Here is a 20,613-nt window from a genome sequence, read left to right on the forward strand (position 1 = left end):
CCTCTTCGCCTCAGGTTTTTTGCCCCCGATTACTAGGGGGCGAGCTCCCTTATGGAATATTTTGGAAACGCACCCCCCCCCCCGCCAAAAAAAAGTTGATAAGCATTGTGTGTTGTGTGCGCCACATCTTGTGGGGCAGGGCTTACCTGGGGACAGTACCGGATTAAACCCTGTGGAGGCCCCCCTAGGTAGTCGAAATCTTGCAAATGGTCTCCTTTTTAAAAGCCGGGTCCCTGGAGGGGGGGCGCGGGGCGCGGGCTGGCTGGGGAGAGGGGAAGGAGACACCAGGTAGCGCGCGCGCCAAGCCCTCAAGTGGCGCCCTTCTCCCTCTTCGCCTCAGGTGTCCCCCCCCTCCCAATTTTTTTAATTGATTTTCGACATTTATCACAAAAATGACATAACAAACACACAAAGTAAAACACATTACACTACACTAAACACAAAGAAAAATTGTTTCTTCAAATTCCTGATTAAACCCTGTGGAGGCCCCCCTAGGTACTCGGAATCTTGCAAATGGCCTCCTTTTTAAAATAAATTTATTTATTTGATTTTTTTCAGATTAAAATTTTATAGTCACATATCCAGCATGCCACATAAAAAACAAGATTCCAAAGAATGGCATGGACTTCCCTCTTCCTCTTTGTGGGTCCAATTGTTAATCATTTCCTCCTACATCTTTTATGGTAGTCCAAAATATTTTTACCTCTTCAAAATTTGCCATTAAACAACATGTGACATTCCAATTTTACTAACGACTTTTAACTGTTTACAATGGTTTTTAAGATAAGTTATAATTTCCCCCCATTCCTTATTAAAATTTTGGTCTTTTTGATTTCTGATTCTTCTGGTCATTTTGGCCATTTCGGCATAATCCATCAATTGATCTGCCTTTCTTCTCTGGTAGGGACTTTCTCTTCTTTCCATCTCTGGGCCAATAACATCCGTGCAGCTGTGGTCACATACATAAATAATCTTTTCTGCTCCCTTGGAATTTTGGCACCTAGAATTCCTAAAAGAAATGCTTCGGGGTTTTGTGTTTTTTAAGAAAATGTTATTTTAAACATTTTTTCCAGCTCATTATATATCATTTCCCAAAATTCTTTTACTACCTTACATTCCCACCACATATGACAAAAGGTGCCTTCTTTTTCCTTACATTTCCAGCATACATTTGACCCTGTTTTATCCATTTTTGCTAATTTACCAGGAGTTAAATACCAACGGTACGTCATTTTCATATAATTTTCTTTCAACGTGTAATTTAAAATGCACAGCATGTTACCTGCAAATGATCTCCTAATTCGTTTTTGATTTTTACCAACCCAACAATTTTAACTCACTAATTTTATTACACAATATTATTTTGATCCGTTTTGAGGGGCGCCTGAAAGGCATGGGGCCCATAGGCCGATGCCGACTCTGCCTATTTGGTAATCTGGCACTGCCTACCACTCCCCACCCCCACCCCATAATTTATTCAAGTTGGCACCCCTGGCCTGACATGGCAGGAAATGTTGCTCTGAGCCTGTCAGTTATTACCCTGTAACAAGAGCTGTTTAGGCTGCAGATATTGACTGAGGGCCATTCAGTTCAATGGGACTTGCTTCTGAGGGGACATGAAGGCCGCAGTCCTATGCGCTCACCACCCAGGAGTAAAGTCCCACTGAAGCCAGTTGGCATTACTTCAAAGTAAAATGAAGAAACATTAATATGTATAGATTTGGAAGGGACCATGGGGGTCACCGAGTCCAATCCCCAACGAACCTACAACCCTGAAATTGGGAGCCTCATGCTCTACCGACTGAGCTTACAGAACCTCCCTGTAATGAGCAAAACCAAGCAAATATAAATATTATTTTTAAAGGGGCTTTTTTTTCTAGACGGAGCTCAGCTCTGGCACCTCTTAGCTGGGCATCATTGCCGTTCGAAGAGAACAAGGGAGATGAGCTCCAACTCCTCTTTTTCTAGAAAAGCAGCACTGGTTAAAAAGCAGTGTAAACAAAGTGCGCATTTCAGATGTGCAGACACCATGCAGGAGTTTGCGCAGTTTAGCGTGTGCTAGGGAAAGCAAGAATGTCTAGATGCACTTGCAAAGTGCCTATTTTTGGTGACAGGCTTAAAAGAATAACACAGCTGCTTCTCAGTGCCGTGTTTCACTTGGTTAATAGTACAATTCTGTATGCCCCCCTGACTTCAATGGGACTTGTTTCTTGCTAAGTGTATAGCAAAGGTAACTAACCCCTCGTTTGGGCTATGGGTGTGCTCCGTGCCACTCTAGTGATTCTGGCAGCGGCAACCTTTTTTTTAAAAAGTGCACATAATTCTGGGGTGGGCAAAGCACATCATCCTGATCTAGATATATACATAATTTTATTTGTACGGCACCTTTCCATAGTTAAAACCATTCTCAAGGCGGATTACAACATGATTATTATTATTATTATTTGCATAATTACAAACTTACCTAAAGTAGTCATAAGCAATAAATAAAACAGCCAAAAGTACACAACCACATTAAACAACTTCCACATAAATTGTAATCTAAAGATCTGAACAATTTCAAAAATGGCAGCAAACCCGCTCCCTCAATCAACACCCCAGCCCAAGAATTTGTTCAGCAACCTCAGCTTTTGTAGCTGGAGTCAGTCAGAGCCCAGCCCTCCCAGGCCAGGTGGGGAAAGGCCTGCAAGTCAGGGAGCAGTTCTTCCAGGAAGATTACCCTCTTCCTGGTCATAAGATTGAGCATTTGATTAGCTCAGAGGTGGCAATTATCCCCCACCCCTCCTCCTCTGTCTGCCTGTGTGCTGATGACATCTGGTGTGTGCATGTGAGAGTGTGCGCATGATTGTAGAACAACCCAATCCACTTCTGGGTTGGCCAAGGATTAATAATAATAATAATAATAATAATAATAATAATAAATTTTATTTATATCCCGCCCTCCCCAGCCGAAGCCGGGCTCAGGGTGGCTAACAACAATCAAATAATCAAACAATCAAATAAACCAACATTCTAAAAATATTTCATTATAAAAATTAATTAAAATCAAGTTGATGGCAACCATTAAACAAAACTCTGTGCAGGTTGCCAGAGGAGGGAGTCAGGCTGCGCCCTGACCAAAGGCCTGGTGGAACAACTCTGTCTTGCAGGCCCTGCGGAAAGATGTCAGGTCCCGCAGGGCCCTAGTCTCTTGTGACAGAGCGTTCCACCAGATTGGAGCCGCAGCCGAGAAGGCCCTGGCTCTAGTTGAGGCCAGCCTAACCTCTCTGAGGCCTGGGACCTTCAGGATGTTTTTATTTGCAGACCGTAGGTTTCTTTGTGGACTTGCTTGGAAAACACTAACCACTTCTCATTTTTAGGAAACGGCAGCCTTTTTTTATCAGATTGTATTAGTTTAAAAGAATCTGAACCATTTCGAACCTATTTAGTTTCTTTCTTTTGAAAGGTAGGTTGCACAGTGGTACCTCGGGTTACATACACTTCAGGTTACATACACTTCAGGTTACACACTCTGCTAACCCAGAAATAGTGCTTCAGGTTAAGAACTTTGCTTCAGGATGAGAACAGAAATCGTGCTCTGGCGGCGCGGTGGCAGCAGGAGGCCCCTTTAGCTAAAGTGGTGCTTCAGGTTAAGAACAGTTTCAGGTTGAGAACGGACCTCTGGAACGAATTAAGTACTTAACCCGAGGTACCACTGTATAAGAAACTGGAGCACGTCACTGGCTTTTTAACATGCAAGTTTGAATGGTAAAGGAGCACCCACATGCAAAACGACAACTGCAGACGTCATCATGTTTTGCATGAAAAACACACTTCCAAAGCCAGCAAAATAACAGTATGTGCACAGCACACATGGTGGGAGAGAGTAAATGGCAAGGACTGACTACCCAGGAGGATTTCTGGTCGCGAGATTGCCCTGGCAAAGTTAATATGAATAACCAAGGCTTCTTACTGATGTGGCAAATGCATTTTATAATTGTGGCAATTTTCACACGGGGATGCTGTCAGGCAAATGTGAAACATAAGGCAGCATGGAGTCTGCATAAAAGCGTTGATCTACAATTACATCTCAGGGCTAATCTACATTTAGTAACAAGCAGACACACACAGTGCAGTCCTCCAGGGATTTACAATTTTGGAATACAGATAGAGGTCTGCATGGCTGTCAGTTTTATCACACCAGGTCCCCTTTGCTTATTGGGAGCTAGCATATGATGGGGGAGGGTTAACAACTAGCTTTCTCCCTGCGCATACTAATTGTCTGTGCGCATGGAGCCTTTAATGTGTGGATGGGCAAGCTGAACATGGTTTTTCCTTGCCGGCATTCTGAAGTGGTACAGTGCCCCCAGGAGAGCTATGCCACATGCTTTTTCTAAATATGAGGAGCCTGGCCTCAGTTTTGAAACCATTGGCAGGTGGAGACTGTTTTATTCCGATAGGCTTTTGGGAACTGACTGGTTTGCTTGTTTTTTAAGGAAAGGGCTTTTTGTAGCGTGTGTGTGATTTTTACTGTGTTTTAATAGATTTGTTTTATGTTTTAATCCTATTACTGTTTAATTCCTTTTTAACAGATTGTTTCTGTATGTTTTTAGTTTTATGCATTTTATCTACATTGTTTTGCGTAAACCGCCTTGAGTCCCCCATCTGGGGAAAAGGCAGACTACAATAACAATAACAATTATATTATTAATAATAATTATTTACTGTTGTAAGAAGGGGGTTATACTTCTTTGTGGCTGCTGCTTTTACATCTTCACCATACCAGACTACCTTTCTGGACATTTATATCTACATAGGAATCTGTGTTGCATAGGCCAACTATGCTTAAAGTTGGATAATTGCAACACCGGAAGGCATAGATGATAGATGATGCAGTGAGGACCTACCCATAGGCCTGTGCTCAGAGGCTTGTGCATCAGCATGGCATGTGGATGTTGTCGATGCCAAGGGCCTAAGGTCGATAGGTGTGATCCTCCTCCATGCATATGTGAGCACAGAAGTTAAGAAGAAGAAGAAGAAGAGTTTGGGCTTGATATCCCGCCTTTCACTCCCCTTCAGGAGTCTCAAAGCGGCTAACAATCTCCTTTCCCTTCCTCCCCCACAACAAACACTCTGTGAGGTGAGTGGGGCTGAGAGACTTCAAAGAAGTGTGACTAGCCCAAGGTCACCCAGCAGCTGCATGTGGAGGAGCGGAGACACGAACCCGGTTCCCCAGATTACGAGACTACCGCTCTTAACCACTCCACCACACTGGCTCTGTAATAATAAGATTCTGTAATAATAATAATAATAATAATAATAATAATAATAATTATTATTATTATTATTATTATTATTATTATTATTATTTATTCTTTATACCCCGCCCATCTGGCTGAGTTTCCCCAGCCACTCTGGGAGGCTTCCAATCGAGTGTTAAAAACAATACAGCATTAAATATAAAAAACTTCCCTAAACAGGGCTGCCTTCAGATGTCTTTTAAAGATAAGATAGCTACTTATTTCCTTCACATCTGAAGGGAGGGCGCTCCACAGGGCGGGCGTCACTACCGAGAAGGCCCTCTGCCTGGTTCCCTGTAACCTCACTTCTCGCAATGCGGGAACTGCCAGAAGGCCCTTGGCGCTGGATTTCAGTGTCCGGGCTGAACGATGGCCCAGGGGTCTGCAACCTAAGGTCCATGGGCCACAAGTGGCCCATGGGGGTTGTTTAACTGGCCCATGAACCGCCCCCGAACCAAACCACCCACTCAGCAAGTCCTCGCATGCGCTAAACTGGCACAGCACGGCACAGGGACTTGCTTCTGTGGTGCGGGAAATCGCATATGCGCATGTGCAGTAGCTGGAAACCGTGTCTGCGCAGACGCTGGAAATTGTATCTGCGTAGATGCAGATGCCAGAAATCTCATGCCCACAAAGGAATCTCTACTAGAGTGAACCAGCCCAGATGAGGTAAACCTTGCCGACCCCTGCTCTGGACCATCTATTGCTTGTCATCTGTTCTGGATCTGTCCCCCTTAATGTTTAGGCATGCAATGCCGCACCCAGTACAGTGGTACCTCGGGTTACATACGCTTCAGGTTACATACGCTTCAGGTTACAGACTCCGCTAACCCAGAAATAGTATATCGGGTTAAGAACTTTGCTTCAGGATGAGAACAGAAATCGTGCTCCGGCGGCACGGCAGCAGCAGGAGGCCCCATTAGCTAAAGTGGTCTTCAGGTTAAGAACAGTTTCAGGTTAAGAACGGACCTCCAGAACGAATTAAGTAGTTATCCTGAGGTACCACTGTATTTGAGATGAAGGAGCTAGGACCCGCACGTCCGAAAACGAAGGGGTGGCTAATCAAAGTTGTTGGACAGCGGCTTCCATCAGTCCCAGTCATAATGGGCAGTGCTCAGGGATCATGGGAACTGGCCGTCCAGCAACAGATGGAGGGTTATGCAAGGTAACTGGTGGGGTTTAATCCCATTTTCAAAGCGTAGCTCAACCTCCTTGAGGTTTTTTCCGCCCCCCTCTCGAGAATCTCATTGCAGAAGTAATGCGCTTCCCACAGTCTGTGCTTTGTGATTCAAGTGCTGAGGGCTCTTTACTTTTAGACAACAACAAATAAATTGCCTTGGGGTGTGGGGAGGGTTAGTAGTGGGAAGGAGCTATCCTGTGTTTTCTCCCAGTAGGACATTTCAGACATTATTTGTATAGCCATCACGTTTCTCAAGTTGACGAGGCTTAATGTAGCTTTCTTCAAGACAATTATTCCAGCAGGAAGCGTTTTGCTGTGCTGCATTTCAGTTTGCTGAAACTCAACACAAGAACTATAGCTCTCTTGCAGTTCTTTTTAAATTGTACCTCTAGGTAGCCATCTGGCATTCTTAAATTTCAGGGTTGTTCTTTCCTCCAGCAGACCAGTTCTTCCCCCCAAAAATGGGGGGGGGGGCAATGCAGCAGATGCAATCACCCTTTTATAGCTGTGCAGTCAGAATGAAAGAAGGGGCCCATTTACCTTATTTTTTTATAATGAACTTTTCAAGTAAGGGTGCAAGCCAGGTCACTATGATACTTCAGTCAACACTTGGAACCTGATTTTGACAACTGTGCTTCATCATGCACCCTAATTACACATTCATCTAATGTGCTACACCCGCAGGCCAGGGTAGTGCAGAGGACAATAGCCACAACCCCTCAAGCTAATTTGGGGAAATAAAACATAACGGGAGGCAATGAAAGCTGCAGCTGACAGAGACTTAGATGGTTATGGGCTCTAATTCAGGGCTGGATGAGAGCATCACGTGGTTTTAATAAATAATATGGAGTGCAGGTGAATAACCCTGAACCCTGAAGGATGGATTGGATTTGGATTTGATATCCTGCTTTATCACTACCCTACGGAGTCTCAAAGCGGCTGACATTCTCCTTTCCCTTCCTCCCCCACAACAAACACTCTATGAGGTGAATGGGGCTGAGAGACTTCAGAGAAGTGTGACTGGCCCAAGGTCACCCAACAGCTGCATGTGGAGGAGCGGGGAAGCGAACCCGGTTCACCAGATTACGAGTCCACCGCTCTGAACCACTATACCACACTGGCTCTCTGGCATGGTTAGGTACAGTGGTACCTTGGTTTACAACCATAATCCATTCTGGAGGTCTGGTTGTAAACCAAAACAGGTTGTAACCCAAGGCGCGCTTTCGCCAATGGGGCCTCCCCCCCAAAATTGGTTGTAATAATAATTTAAAAAAATGGGTTGCAATCCAAAAAAAGGGACACACACTTCTGGGTTTGACATGGTTGTAATCCAAAGCGGTTGCAAACCAAGGTGCCACTGTACTCTGGAGTCACTTATAGAGAATTTGCTATCTGTAGACTAGAAATGTTTACAGACAGATTAACGCATGAGAACAAGTTACCAGAGCACAGGAGATAAGAGAGGCGATTCCTGAACAATGCAGTGTTAGTATTATTAGTGCACAAAGTGCTTTGCAGTCATTTCCGACACCATACTATTTTTCCTTTGTACAAATGGGAGCAAGTGGTGCAATCAGGATAGGACTTGGGGGCAACACTCTAGGGCAGTGTTTCCCAACCTTGTGCCTCCAGCTGTTTTTGGACTACAATTCCCATCATCCCTTGCCACTGGTCTTGCTAGTCAGGGATGATGGGAGTTGTAGTTCAAAAACAGCTGGAGGCACAAGGTTGGGAAACACTGCTCTAGGGCCCTATTCAGCAGGAGACAAGAGCAAGTGCAGCACAGATTGCCACCTTTTGCAAGAAGTAATGGATACCCATTGCTATCTAAAGAAGCAGGTCCCCACTAGACTTTTCAGTCCTCTGTCTAAAATCACCTAATTGCAGCACTGAGCTGAGCCTAAGTGCACAAAGGATTTTTGTGCCAAAGGATCCCATGCCAAGGAAGGATTTGTCCCAGTTGGAATCTTAATAACAGCAAAATTATCATACTGACTCTGATGAGCAGCACACTTTAGCATTATTTCCAGATGATTACCAATACATCATGTACACCTGAAGTATATACCGTAATAATATTTGCTTCCAAAAATAAAAATAAAAATCTCATCAAGAGTTCTATGGCTGGCTGTACATCACCTGGTTATGTGTCTGTTGCTTCATCTTCACCTGAAACAGAGGCTTGACTGGTCCTTCCCCCACCAATTACCCTATTTTAGCAAAGGCCTGGATGAAATGTTCACTTCCAGTGCCTTATGCAACGGCCGGATGGAAGAGAAAAACCAGCGTATATCTGCCTATATTATAGGTGTAACAGAGGCTGCTCAAGAGTATAAGTAAGAATCTTAGCAGCTTCTAATAGTTCTTCCCGTCCACACATTCTGTGATAGAATAAGCACAGAAGGAGAGCATAGTGAAGGTAAAAAAATGGGTAAAGGACCCCTGGACAGTCAAAGGCAACTATGGGGTTGTGGCACTCATCTCGCTTGCAGGATGAGGTAGCTGGTGTTTGTCCACAGACAGACAGCTTTCTGGGTCATGTGGCCAGCATAACTAAACCGCTTCTGGCACAATGGAACACTGTGACTGAAGCCAGAGCATGCATGAAAATGCCATTTACCTTCCCGCCACAGCAGTACTTGCACTGTACTTGTACCGTACTTGCACTGGTGTGCTTTCGAACTGCTAGGTTGTCAGGAGCTGGGACAGAGCAACGGGAGCTCACTCCATTGCAGGGATTCGAACCACCGACCTTCCAATCACCAAGCCCAAGAGGCTCTGGTTTACACCACAGTGGCACCCGCGCCCCTGCATTGTGAAGACAATGTGTGCAAGGCACTATTTCCAATGAGCCAATGCTTTACAACCTACTCAGCAAAATGCTTATCCCATGCTAAGGTCCAGAATGCTAGCAGGCTATGGAATCTGCTGAGTTTCACCTATGACCCCACTGTGTACCTCCACTTTATGTGTGTGTGTGTGTGTGTGTGTGTGTGTGTGTGTGTGTATAAACACACAAACACTCACAGAGTATACATTAATTGTATGCTCCTGTTGATGTGAAAGCATTAAATACAGCCCTTAAACAAAGCAAGGAATTTAATATGACACACTGATTTCTAGCAGAGCCTTAAAACAGACTTCAGTAGTACAATGCAGAGACTTATCTTTGCTAATGTGAGCCTGATCTGGGCTTTGATAACTCTCTAACAACAAGCAAGCTGATGTGGTCTTTTGATAAAAAACCAGCCTCAGCTGGCAGGAACAAAGGTTATGCAAAGAAGCATCTACTAAGGCTCAAAAAAACCCAAGAAACCTCCAAACCTCTGACGCGGGTTCTGTTTTGAAATAATGAGGTAGAAATAAATTGTGGAATAGAAGCATGACAACAGTTTTTGACAAAACCAAAACAGTGATATGGAAATCCCTTTCTCGGTATGCGGGAGAACAGCCGAAAAAGCATGCCAAAAAGATGGCTCCAAACCTCCAAATGTCTTTATTTACCAGGTACAGTTGTACCTTGGCTCTCGAACAGAATGTGTTCCGGGAGCCCGTTTGACTTCCGGAACTGTTCAAAAACCAAGACATGGCTTCTGATTGGCTGCAGGAAGTCACGCCGGATGTTCAGCTTCCAAAAATCGTTTGGAAACTGGAACACTCACTTTTGGTTTTCAATCACTCGGGAGCCGAAACATACGAGTTCCAAGGCTTTTGGCAACCAGGGTACGACTGTATAGTCTTACTTATCCCATTCTTGTCCCTGATCCCTGTCTACGGGAGTCACATCCATGTCATGTGCTTCTATCACATGGCTTCCCCCCAATAGAATCCTGGGAACAGTAATTTGTATCTGCTAGTTACCATGAAGTTAATAGCTTTAAACAACAGTTGTTTTCTAATATGTGGGATTTAGGTAGGGTGAAGTAGTGCTTTCAGCCCCACTGAGTAAGAAATCTGGTTAATTAATTGATACACTTGCAGTCGGGGCCTTATTAAACATATACCTGCATTGTCAGTAATAAATAGCCACGTTTTTAGCTGCGAAACCTGAATGTTTCAAACATTGGTGAAAGTCCATCTCAATGATGACAGCTGCGAAAGTCTGCCCGGATGCTGAAAACAAGACAATTACGGTGCAATGCAATGCAATGCAATGCAATGCAATGCAATGCAATGCAATGCAATGCAATGCAATGCAATGCATGCTTACTTGAAAGTAAGGCCCCCTGTGTTCAGTGGGGCCTACTCCTTGGTAAGTATGTTTAGGCAGCCTTTCTATATTACAGATCTAACTACTTTCTTTCTGCCTTGCAGCTGATGTGGACAGAGCAATTTATCTTGTCTTTTTCACAGTACAGTGGTACCTTGGGTTAAGTACTTAATTGGTTCTGGAGGTCCGTTCTTAACCTGAAACTGTTCTTAACCTGAAACACCACTTTAGCTAATGGGGCCGCCGCGCTGCCGGAGCACGATTTCTGTTCTCATCCTGAAGCAAAGTTCTTAACCCGAGGTAATATTTCTGGGTTAGCGGAGTCTGTAACCTGAAGCGTCTGTAACCTGAAGCATATGTAACCTGAGGTACCACTGTATATAGATATTGTTACTTGCCACTCATACCTCCCAAGTGGTGTGAGATTCCAGGGGTCCCAGGAACTTACCCGGAATTTCCTTCAGAAATTAGGCATGGCAGACACAGCGGTGTCTTTGATATAAGGTTTTATTTTATGCATATATGCAACCTGCACCTAGGTAGAAGAAATGCAGAGCATTCACATCCTATGAGGGCCTGGCTGGATTCAAAGGACAGCAATAAGGCATCCTCTTGTGTCTCTCTGTTCCAGCCTGTCGTCTCCAGCTCACTTGGAGTTCTGCTCCTTCTCCTCCGCGCTGCTAACCAACCTCAAGGACACCCTCCCCCAGCTTACATCATTCAAAGTTGAAACCCTAATTAGCATAACTAAATCCAGGTGGTTCCATGTTTGGCAAAGTTTAATCAAGCCTTGATCAATTCCAACTTTTACTAAATCCAGGAATTATGGGGAGGATCTGGCACCCTGGAATTTAGGGAAACATGACACACCCACACACCACAAACCATCATGTATAGTGTTTGGGTATAGAGACGCGGGTGGCGCTGTGGGTTGAACCACAGAGCCTGGGACTTGCCAATCACAAGGTCGGCGGTTCGAATCTCCGCGACGGGGTGAGCTCCCATTGCTTGGTCCCTGCTCCTGCCAACCTAGCAGTTTGAAAGCACGAAGTGCAAGTAGATAAATAGGTACCGCTCCGGCGGGAAGGCAAACGGCATTTCCGTGCGCTGCTCTGGTTCGCCAGAAGCGGTTTAGTCATGCTGGCCACATGACCAGGAAGCTGTACGCTGGCTCCCTCGGCCAGTAAAGCGAGATGAGCGCCGCAACCCCAGAGTCGTCTGCGACTGGACCTAACGGTTAGGGGTCCTTTTACCTTTACAGTGGTATGTCGGGTTACAGACTCTTCATGTTACAGACACTTCAGGTTACAGACTCAGCTAACCCAGAAATAGTACCTCAGGTTAAGAACTTTGCTTCAGGATGAGAACAGAAATTGCGTGGTGGCAGCGGGAGGCCCCATTAGCTAAAGTGGCACCTCAGGTTAAAACAGTTTCAGCTTAAGAACGGCCCTCCAGAACGAATTAAGTTCTTAACCTGAGGTACCACTGTATAGTGTTTGGGCATAGAAATATCCAATTCCTTTATTTCCTGACACAGACTCTCTCTCACACACACTATAGCTATATATATAAATAGGTCATTTTTAATGTTTACCCTACAGTGGTTGGTTGGGTGCTTGTCAAGCAGCTGTGTAGTTGTGGGGGTGGAGAATCTATTTTCAGCTGCTGAAAATTGCACATTTGTTTGTAGGTAAATACTCCAAGATCAGAGGGGCTTCAACCCATTGATCTCATCATATCACACCAAGTGCTATTTCCAGTTATCTTCAGAATTGTGCAGCCTACTCAAGACAAATCCCAATGGCAAACACAGAAACATTGTGGGGGAGGGCACTGTGTTACTCTGTTGCTGCTAAAACAAAGAGCCTTGGGGCATGGCAGCTCAGTTTAGACTAGCACACCTTGCAAAAATTCTGCATTATCAGTTTCTGCTTTCTATGACATTCTACAGCTGCTTTACTTCCTGTTTGTAGCCAATTTCAGCTAATGCCTCTGAATCAGGCTTTCTCAAACTTGGCCCTCCAGATGTTTTTGGCCTACAACTCCCATGATCCCTAGCTAGCAGGACCAGTGGTCAGGGGTGATGGGAATTGTAGTCTCGAAGCATCTGGAGGGCCGAGGTTGAGGAAGCCTGTTCTAAATGGACGTTTACAGGGCAACCCCAATACATCTGGAACTTCCTTAGATAGACAACTTGTCTAAACCAGAGCTTTAAAATAACCTTTACCTCGAATCTTTGCTGTAAACCCCATAGTTCTAGTGCCCATATAGCTTGTTATTGACACAGGTCATTCCATTGTTTTATCTCGTGGTTTTATTCCTATTGTTATCAAGCCCCTTTGCATTTACTTGGAATTCGGTGGGTTGCTATCATCAATAGCATCAAATATCTACTGGCATGTCAGCTGTTCTAGTTACCCAACAAATTGCAGGTAGCACAGAGGGGGATTCCACAAATTTACACTTGCCTATAAGAACACTAGGGACGCGGGTGGTGCTGTGGGTAAAACCACAGAACCTAGGACTTGCCGATCAAATGGTCGGCGGTTCGAATTCCCGCTGCCGTTGCTCGGTCCCTGCTCCTGCCAACCTAGCAGTTTGAAAGCACATCAAAGTGCAAGTAGATAAATAGGTACCGCTCCGGCGGGAAGGTAAACAGCGTTTCTGTGCGCTGCTCTGGCTCGCCAGAAGCGGCTTAGTCCTGCTGGCCACATGACCCAGAAGCTGTACGCCGGCTCCCTTGGCCAATAAAGCGAGATGAGTGCCGCAACCCCAGAGTCGGCCACGACTGGGCCTAATGGTCAGGGGTCCCTTTAACTTTACCTTATAAGAACACTGCAAACACTCACATTATGAAGTTGCACTGCAGTATATTCCTGCTCCTAATTCTCACTATTGCTGCCTTTTAGAACAGGAACGGAAGACCTGTGTCAGAAAGACAGTTCGCCCAGAGATGCTTCATCTTAGTGATTATCCTAATAACCTAATCAAGACCAGGTTAGAGAGAGAAAAAATGGGTTTCTTAGGTGTGTGTAATAATTAAAATAAATGGATGTGCAATGGTTATTCACAGTTTGATAATAGCCGTGTTCATTAGCACTGCGTTCTTTATGCCACTTGGAATGATTCAAAAAGGGGGCCTTTAAATTAATCTTACCAAATCTCTTTTCTTTAAACTCTTTATAGAAATGCTGATTTGTTCCTATGGAGTTCTCTTTTAAATGTTTCTATGGAGAGCCTCTTGATCAGCAAGAGAGCCTAATTTAAAGCTTTGTGGGCGAGGGAGAAGGGAAGGGATATTGGGAAGGGAGAGAGTTATTTCCCCTGCAGGAATCTTAAGGGTGTTGGGGAATTTTCTTAATCTATAACTGTGCCCAGGGACGCGGGTGGTGCTGTGGGTTAAACCACAGAGCACAGGACATGCCGATCAGAAGGTCAGCGGTTCGAATCCCCGCGACGGGGTGAGCTCCCATTGCTCGGTCCCTGCTCCTGCCAACCTAGCAGTTTGAAAGCACATCAAAGTGCAAGTAGATAAATAGGTACCACTCCAGCAGGAAGGTAAACAGTGTTTCCGTGCGCTGCTCTGGCTCGCCAAAAGCGGCTTATTCATGCTGGCCACATGACCGGCTCCCTCGGCCAGTAAAGTGAGATGAGCACCGCAACCCCAGAGTCGGCCATGACTGGACCTAATGGTCAGGGGTCCCTTTACCTTTACCTATACTGTGCCCACCAACCTGGGAGCAACCCAGTGGTGCTTACTTCTCTTTTGGAAAAAAAACCACCTTAATATTTTTCATATATAATGGCAACATATTAAAATTGCAATATATAACAGTCCTATTTGGTTTGATTGGTCTGGTATACACCCTTACCTTTATGTCATTATTCTTACTTACGTATTATAAAGGGAGAATTTGAAGAGGAATGCATTATTCCATCTCAGCCTTTCCAGTCTCTCCATGAAACTTCTAGGTGGGGTTACTTCTGATTAGATATGCACAAGATTGCACCATTAATACACTATTTTACACCTCAGTTCCTAATTTACCAGGTACTTCTTACCTCCACCCTGTGCAGCTATTTATTTACAATAGATTAGCATGTCCATGTTATTGCTTCACGTGTTTGAATTCCGGGGGCGACATACAGATGGCAGGTACGGGTATAGGAAGGCGGGAATTTGCCTGAAGCAAATACTAATCCACTTGTAATATTATCAGCGAGAAGAATAGCTCCAACTGTGTAATGTAAACTTTGACCAAACCAAGATTGTATTAAAGCTCTTAGCAACAGGACTAATATGAAGAGCTAAGTGCTATGCAGGAACTCAAGTAAATCACTATGTCAAGTGCACATGTGACTTCTGATGGCATGTTTGAGGCCTGAGCTATAGCAACAGGAGAGCTACAATTTGAGGAATGATTCATTAGCGTTTACACCAGTTTTCCCACAAGTCCGTGCCTCTAGGTCAATACAAGAAAGGTGTAACATCTGGTGTGTAAGCAAAGAGGCGGAAGGTTAAATGCCCTTTTAGTGTGATGAGGACTAGCCACTTATTATCCAAACGGTCAGAAGCAAAAACAAATAATCTGGCTATTTCTAGTAAATCTCTGTTAAGCCTCGACTAGGAAGTCTCTATCATGTATTGCCTATTTACATTGCAGGTGCCTTGACTGTATTGTTTTAGATGCCTGTTGAAAACTTTTGTTTGTTTTAAAACTTTTATTGATTTTATCTTTACATCAGACCAGTGGACCCATCTAGTCCACTGTCCTGTTCTCACAGTGGCCAACCAGATGGGAAGCCCAAAAGCATGTTTAATCATGTTTCTAATGATAGTTTTATGTATACATACCCTTCAACATTTCTCCGATGGAAATACTATAGGGGTGTCCTAAGGAAAAGTGGGACATTCCAGGATGAAATCAGAAACCAGGACGGCTTCTGTAAATCTGGGACTGTCCCTGGAAAATAGGGGCACTTGGAGGGTCTGAGAAAGTAGACTTCAGAACACAATCATGTGTTTTAAACAGTGGAATAGCATTAATTTGATTTTTCAGCAGCTTTATACGTTGAGTCAGGCTGAAAGGCAGCATATTAAATATTTTAAAGAGAGAGAAATGCAGTTGAATGAGGTGTGGTCATGTTTTAGCCTGAACCAGGCTACAGCAAAAACGAAGATAAAATGCAAAATATAAAAAAATAAAATAAAACATTGTCCAGTAGCACCTTAGAGACCAACTATGGTAAGTTTGTTCTTGGTATAAGCTTTTGCATGCACACTTCTTCAGATAAAATTGTTCAGATGGTACTCAGCCACTTTAATTAGATATTTTTGAACAAGGTTTTTCTCTCTGCCAAAAACACAGTGGCAGTCCTGAACTGTATGTGCTTGCTTGAATAATTTGTCTATCCTAAAGTAGCTCTGGGCTACCTGCAATCTCCTTTGGGGGAATACCGTATTTTTCGCCCTATAGGACGCACCTAGATTTGGGGGGGGGGAATAAAGGGGGAAAAACTTATTTCCCCCCCCCCCAGGCACGGGGCTGGGGTGGGGGAAGTCCGAGCTTTCCCCACCCCAGGCCCCAGAACAGGCAGCTCTCCGCAAGCCGTTGGAGGACAGCGCGAAGTCGCACCGGGCTCCCACAGCTTGCGGAGAGCTGCGCGAAGCCCGCTCTGGGAGCTTGCAGGGCTGGGGGCGGGGGAAGCCCAAGCTTCCCCCATCCCCAGCCCCCAGAACGGGTCCCAGAGCGATCCCGAAGCTGCGCGCAACTTCGTTATCGCTCTGGGAGCTTACGGGGCTGGGGGTGGGGGAAGCCCGCCGCCAGCCTCCAAACCACGTCGGGAGACAGCGGGATGGCGCGCTGCGCCTCCCCGCCGTCCCCCGAGCTTGTGGGGCTGGCGGCAGGGAGAAGCACGCTTCTCCCCGCCACCAGCCTCCAAACCAGGTCGGGGGACAGCAGAATGGCGGCGTTCCGCCTCCCCACTGTCCCCTGAGCTTGTGGGGCTGGCGGTGGGGCTCTCCTGAAGCCTGGAGAGCGAGAGGGGTCGGTGCGCACCGACCCCTCTCGCTCTCCAGGGTTCAGCGAAAGCCTGCATTCGCCCCATAGGACGCACACACATTTCCCCTTCATTTTTGGAGGGGAAAAAGTGTGTCCTATAGGGCGAAAAATACGGTATTTGCTAGAACTGGCAGCCCCTTCTGTCTGCAATGAGAATATAGGAATATATTTCAACAAGATGGAATGGCTTATTATACACTTTCTACTCTAGCTTGATTACTTTCTGAGTAAAAGGGGGACAGAAACTCTCAAAGAGATCTCTCCTCAGAACCAAGTATATGGTAAGTTTCTTGAGTTTCATGCAGGAATGACTTCAGTTACCTTTTCTCTCTCTCCTGCCCCTGCCCCATGAACATCAAAGAACAAAATGAATAAGAGCCAGTTATAGCATGAAAGAGAACTTGTGTTTCCCCCTGTACTTGAAAAACTGCTGGCTTTCAGTGTTTGCATTGCATTGTTTATATTTCAAGGTTCTTGACTTACCGTATTTTTCCAGGTATAAGACGCCCCCTACTTTTGGGCACCCCAAATTTAGAAAATGGGCATATGCACTATCCATGTAGAAGGTGCCCCCAGATTTTTAACCTTATTTTAAAGTAAAAAACCCCCTAGTCTTATACACGCAAAAGTACGGTACAGTCATACCTTGGGTTACAGCCGCTTCAGGTTGCATTTTTTTTGGGTTGTGGACCGCTGAAACCCGGAAGTATCAGAACAGGTTACTTCTGGGTTTCGGCAGTTGCACATGCATAAAAGCGCTAAATTGCGCTTTGCGCATGTGCAGGAGCGCCAAATTGCAATCCGCGCATGCGTAGACACGGGTTGCGAATGCTGCGGGTTGCGAACGTGCATCCCGCATGGATCACATTCGCAGCCCCAGCGTCCACTGTACTTGTAGCTTGTTCCTACCGCTTTAAGAAACTATACGGAGGTTCACACCCACACCACCCAAACTCACCTGTTCATGTATGTGATGTGGGAGTGGGAATGCACTTACTACTGGCCTTTCCCCCAAGCACCAACATGCACATTGGCCGTGCACATGATGGCCTGCATGTTTGGCACCTGTGTGAAAGGGCCATGCAAGTATACAGATGCACATAGAAGGAATCCTTGACATGAATGGGAATCCTGGGAGAGTTCAGGACCAGTCATCATGCAGACCTGTCCCCTTCACACAGGCATCAAACATGCTGGCTGCAGGTGCAATTCTGTTCATCCCATGCGCACGTAAGGAGGTTGTGTGGACCACTCTAATGTAAACACCTTGTATGCTAGGATATGGGGAGATACTGCTGAAGGATAAATTGATGAAGGTTGTATTCTAAGAGCCTGTTTTCCACCAAGCGGTATCAATCTCTCCAGGGCAGCAGAATGTGGCAGCTTATGGGTTTGTTTTTTAAGAAGTCCTGGCAGCGTTCCCCAACACTGCCTTTTTCATAACCTTTCTGTTATTGCCCTATTAGCATGAAATTATTGAGTAACTTTGTTTTGAAAAAGGACCCCTTGGCAAACTTCTGGTTTTCTACATGCTTGTTGGATAATTTCTGCCTTCCTTTCTGTGTTGATTGAATACCTTGGATTTTAAGGAACTGCTTACAAAAGAGCAGCCTCAAAATTGCAAGTACAGCGTACACATACACACAAATACAGAGCCTAGAGCTGAATTAAAAACTTAACAACTGTGCTTTGTAGCACCTACAGGAAATCAATGCTCGCAGCTCCTTTTAGAATAAAGATGTCGTCTTGGGTTAACTAAAGAGTTTAATAGAAATTATAATTAACAAGGAACAAATGGAAACTGGGATTTAGTCCTTTGAACATGAAAAGCTGTTCAACCATCATTATATATAATACATAGAACAATGCTACAATGTATGCAATTAGTTCCCTAATTGCATATATGTAACATGCCTTGTTAAAAAAAAACAGGAGTTGTGGGCCGGACTTTTCCAGCTGTTTCTCACCTATATAGAGTGAGCACCCTTTGGACTTTTACTGAAAAAGCTAAAACTACACTATGAGATATATATATATATATATATATATATCCGCAGGCTGGATTGAGAAGACGATTGGACCCCAGGCCTTAGGTTGCCTACCCCTGTCTTAAAGCACTAGCAAAATCTCAAAAAAGAAAAACAAAAAAAGTGGGTCCATATTTAACCGGACATTCCAGCTATTTCCGCCCAGACACTGGTTCCGACTGCCGTATTCTGGCTATGTCCGGACGCATGGCAACCCTACTGTGGTCCCTTCCAACTACTATTCTATACAGTGGTACCTCGGGTTAAGTACTTAATTCGTTCCGGAGGTCTGTACTTAACCTGAAACTGTTCTTAACCTGAAGCACCACTTTAGCTAATGGGGGCCTCCTGCTGCTGCCGCGCCGCCGGAGCATGATTTCTGTTCTCATCCTGAAGCAAAGTTCTTAACCTGAAGCACTGTTTCTGGATTAGCAGAGTCTGTAACCTGAAGCGTATGTAACCCGAGGTACCACTGTAATTCTAAAACAACCCCAGCAACTATTGCAGAGAAAATGCTAGGGTCACCACCCCAGCAATTTGCACAGCAATGCCCTCTAGCGGAGCTTCACATTATTGCAATGAAATGTGTTGGTGTACAATAATCTGTGTAATGGTTGAATAAACAGGAATAGGAATTGGATGGTATGCCACAGGCGGAAGGAAGTCTTACGTTTCATAAAGATAATCGTAAGTGTCCCTTTCCATTGCTCTGATTTTTTGCTACCAACGTGGGATCTCTACCACTTGCACAGGGCCCTATTCATCTTGGCAGATGCTCACACATGTGAAACAAACAGAATGGTTTATGTGCAGGAGCTTCATATGTACGCTGAAGCACACATGGAGCTCTGCATTAGGGCAGCAGTGGCTGCTCACTGAAAGCCTTTGCACCCCAAATACACATAGTCAATACTGAATCCTGCTTTGTTAATTGTGGAGGAAGCCACATTTAAAACAAAAACAAAAAACAAAAAACAAAGAATTTAGACAGCAAAGCCATCCCACAGTAAAATAAGTAAATAAATAAAAATTCTTAACGGCTGAATTGCTGTTCATTTGTGACTTAATGAAAATATCTACCCACATAACACTACATGGTTGAAGGTAAAGAGCTCTGTTCACCACCTTTTCTTTTTCTTTTAAAAAATTGAATGTTTATCCCTTTGCTGTAGTGTATCATTTTTTGAAGTATGGAAGTGAGAGCTGGACCATAAAGAAGGCTGATCGCCGAAGAATTGATGCTTTTGAATTATGGTGCTGGAGGAGACTCTTGAGAGTGCCATGGACTGCAAGAAGATTCAAACCTCTCCATTCTTAAGGAAATCAGCCCTGAGTGCTCACTGGAAGGACAGATCGTGAAGCTGAGGCTCCAATACTTTGGCCACCTCATGAGAAGAGAAGACTCCCTGGAAAAGACCCTGATGTTGGGAAAGATGGAGGGCACACGGAGAAGGACGAGATGGCTGGACAGAGGACGAGATGGCTGGACAGTGTTCTCGAAGCTACCAGCATGAGTTTGACCAAACTGCGGGAGGCAGTGGAAGACAGGAGTGCCTGGCGTGCTCTGGTCCATGGGGTCACGAAGAGTCGGACACGACTAAACGACTAAACAATCATTTTTTAAAAGCTAGCATGCAGTTCAATCCTAAACAAGTTCACGTAGAAGCAAACACTTTCTTGTAAGCGTACTTAGCACTGCAACCTTAGAGGCACATTCCAATATACTTAGTGGCAGGCGTAGTGTTCCTTCAAACTGCAGGCTTCGGTGACTTTTAACATCATGCCAATTTTGTCTTCCCCCATCCCCACTGTTTTGCTTAATATGCTGCATAAAGGAGACTTTTGAAGAACTCAA

The 20,613-nt window shown here is 44.8% G+C and overlaps 1 long non-coding RNA gene across 1 annotated transcript in view; it reads right to left on the reverse strand.

Moving 5' to 3' along the window:
- Positions 1-16,768: 16,768 nt before the first annotated feature.
- LOC310745667 overlaps positions 16,769-20,613 on the reverse strand; it is a 90,287-nt gene continuing 86,442 nt past the window's right edge. Inside the window, exon 3 of the long non-coding RNA XR_014540296.1 lies at positions 16,769-16,852. This is a non-coding gene — a long non-coding RNA (uncharacterized lncRNA). The remainder of the gene's footprint in view (positions 16,853-20,613) is intronic.

The sequence above is a fragment of the Podarcis filfolensis genome, assembly GCF_964270895.1.
Source record: "Podarcis filfolensis genome assembly, chromosome: 12".
In the NCBI taxonomy this organism is placed as follows: domain Eukaryota; kingdom Metazoa; phylum Chordata; class Lepidosauria; order Squamata; family Lacertidae; genus Podarcis; species Podarcis filfolensis.